The sequence below is a fragment of the Nycticebus coucang genome, chromosome 8 (genome assembly GCF_027406575.1).
Source record: "Nycticebus coucang isolate mNycCou1 chromosome 8, mNycCou1.pri, whole genome shotgun sequence".
In the NCBI taxonomy this organism is placed as follows: Eukaryota; Metazoa; Chordata; class Mammalia; order Primates; family Lorisidae; genus Nycticebus; species Nycticebus coucang.
The window spans coordinates 4,747,609-4,750,950 of record NC_069787.1 but is presented as its reverse complement, the minus strand read 5'-3'; the positions used below and the strand labels follow the sequence as shown (position 1 = coordinate 4,750,950).

Here is a 3,342-nt window from a genome sequence, read left to right as displayed (position 1 = left end):
TCCTCCCGACCCCTCCTTCCTCCCACCCGAGAGGACGTGCTGCCCTGCGCCCGCGGCAGAGGCCACCGCTCCCAGAAATGCGCGAGTCCGACCTCCTTCTCCCGGACCCCAGGAGCCGGCGTCCCCGCCCTGTAGGGTTATGACTCGTCCATCTTGAAAAAAGGACTTTTCCAAATACTTTGCACTTTTGATGGTGTAGTATGGATACCAAGGAAGAGAAGAAGGAACGGAAACAAAGTTATTTTGCTCGATTGGAAAAAAACAAGCCAAACAAAATGCAGAAACAGCCTCAGCTTTAGCTACAAGGACTCATACGGGGAAAGAAGAGGTTATCAGCGTCATTTTAGAGCAAGACAGACACAACAATGCTGCGGAAGAGGAATATGTTACTTATGAGAAGAAACAGAGAAAACTAACCAGTTAAGAGAGATCAGACGTATAGAGCTACAGAGATATTACAGTATTGATGACAATCAAAACAAAACTCATGATAAAAAGAGAAGAAGGTGGTGGTTCAGAAGCCCCGTGGTCTCATGGAATACACCGCTGGAAGCCTGGATATCCTACACTCCGTAGCACTGAAGTTAACATCACTCCCAATAAGTTAGTGGAACTGAGTAAACTCTTTAAACTACTATTGCTCCAGGCCAGGTCCTTTTTGTGCCAGATGCCAACTATCCTTCCAGGACCTTAAGGCTGTCATCATCCAGTCCCGGTGTTACCCTCTCTCCTTCATCGTCAGATGCCGCATGTGACAAACTGCCTGATGCTGACTTAGCACGAAAGGCCTTAAAACCCATCGAAAGAGTTTTATCATCTACTTCTGCAGAAGATGAGACAGGAGTGGTGAAATTTTTAAAAATGAACTGTCAATACTTCACTGATGGAAACGGTGTGGTTGGAGGCATCATGATTGTCACTCCAAATAACATCATGTTTGACCCTCCTAAGTCCCATCCCTTGGTTATGGAAAATGGGTATGAGGACTACGGCCTCATCTGCCCCACGGAAGAGGTTGTTTCCATGTCCCTCTACAATGACATCTCTCACATGAAGATCAAAGATGCCTTGCCATCTGACCTACCTCAGGGTCTTTGTCCTCTGTACAGGCCTGGAGAATGGGAAGACCTGGCTTCAGAAAAGGACATCAACCCATTCAGCAAGTTCAAATCCATCAACAAGGAAAGACGACAGCAGAGTGGAGAGAGAACCATTACTTTGGATTACAAATCAACAGGGTCCTTGGAGAAATCAACAGAACACACACATAGGAAGCCCTCAGGCAGCTCTGTGTCAGAAAAATGAAGGAAACTGGAATCTTCCAGGGAGACAGCCAGTGACTCTCTCATGGTAACAAAGCTCAGCAAGGGACCTTCTGATACTCACTTTGCATTTGAATCTTCAGCCAAAGAAAACGCTCTCTTTTAGTGGAAGGTGATGACTTCGGGGATTCAGAAGAATTTCCTTCTCAACCTGATAGTGGAATGGACAAAATGGACCCCTCAAAGAAGTGCCTTTTTCTCAACTCAGAAGAGCAGAAGAGGGCTGAGTCACAGAGATTCAATTCTGCTATGGAAAAGCAGGTGCAGTCAACCTTGAACTTTTCAGAAGCAGGGAATGATGCTGAACTGAAGGGGCCCTAGATTTAGAAAGCTGTGTAAAGCAAGATATAATGTCAGAAGTGGACAAGCAGCTGGCCCCCACACAGCCAGGTGGAAAACACGCTGAACATACATGAAGATCTAGATGAAGTTAAACTTATTGAATATCACCTTCCTAAGAACAAAGAAGGGTTGCAGTTACCTGAAAATTTGCAGAAGGCAGAATTAAGTGATGGCAAAAGTATTGAACCGGTGGGAATAGACATCACCCTTAGTAGTTCTTTTCCTCAAGCAAATGATCCCTCAACTGAGGGCAATAAAGAGCCAGATAAAACCAGGGTGAAAGAGAGAGAGCCCCATTCCAATGAAAATGGATCTTTCTACAGAAGAAAGTATGATTAAAGAGCCTCTAGACACCTCTCTGGAATCAACTCTGGACAACGGCTGTGAAGGCACACAAACAGATAATAAAACTAAAATTCAGTTATGGCTATTAAAGAGAATTCAAGTACCCATTGAAGACATGCTTCCTTCAAAAGAAGAAAAAAGCAAGACCCCACTCATGTTCCTGTGCATCAAAGTGGGAAAACCAATCAGAAAATCCTTTGCCACTCACACCCCATCCATGGTCCAACAGATATTTCCTGATTGACCTGTTCAGAGCATGACCTGGCAAAGAAGACAGTTCACAGAGAGCTTCTTGCTACAAAGCTCAGGAGAGAAATGGGACATCGGGTAGGCCCAGGATTCAACCTGACTCAAAAATCTTATGCTCCAATATCTTTTACAGTAATTCCAAAGAATATTTCAGGGTTCAGGCCAATGTTGACAATTTATCGAGAGCTATCTCTATATATCTTGGTCTTTTAAGATTTTCTCTCATCAGTATTTGGTATCAGGGTCAATAAACTATTGCCCACAAACAGCAGTCTGGACCCTACATCTTCTGAAGAGACCAAGACCCCATGGTTGACAGTGGTTAAGGCCTGAGTTGGACCAAAAGGGAAAAACCTCTTAGCAGGCAGCACAGGTGTTCATTAAAGGTGCGCCATGGACCGAAGTCATGAAAATGGTAATACATGATGTGTGCCTAAGTAGAATCAGACAGTCTGGCTCAAATCTGGGCAGGGACGGTACCGCCTCTGTGAGTTGAGGAAAGTTCTAGGACTAAATGTGTTTCACCCCCTTCGTAAGAGTAAGGGAAGAGACCTGGCCTGCAGAGAAGGAATAGTGTGGGGTCCAGATCCAGGCAGGGGGGAGCTACAGGTTTCTCACCTCAGAGACCAGCAGGTCATGTCCTGGGCTCGGGTCTCTGTAGGATGGCCTCAGAGACTTGGAGGGTGATTGGAAAGATTTCTGGGAGAGGGAGACTGAGGTCAGCAGCAGCAACACCTGAAAGGCGGGGCCTGGCCTATATGCGCTCTGACACTTGTGCCCGTGCTGTCTCTTCCTTGCCTCAGTTTAGGCCTAGGCAATTTCATGAAGAGGACACCCTGACCTGTTGCCCTGAGCGGGAGGGACTGGCATCCGTTCACTTGTCAATAACACTCATTAACATTGAAAACATGTTTCCATTTGCCCTGTCCTGTCCAGTGTAATTCTCAAGACCTAATACAGCTAGACAAAGAGCTCACATAGAGTCTTCCTGTTTTATGTCTTTCACTCTGCGGGAAACTCAGATGCTTTTTACTCCTTCTGTATTCCTTTCTGTCTAATAAAATTCCATCTTACCACTGATCTG

The 3,342-nt window shown here is 45.5% G+C and overlaps 1 pseudogene; it reads left to right on the top strand.

Annotated features, from left to right (window-relative positions):
* The first annotated feature begins 200 nt into the window (after positions 1 to 200).
* On the top strand, positions 201 to 2,253 carry LOC128592416 (nuclear receptor coactivator 7-like; annotated as a pseudogene).
* The last annotated feature ends 1,089 nt before the right edge of the window (positions 2,254 to 3,342 follow it).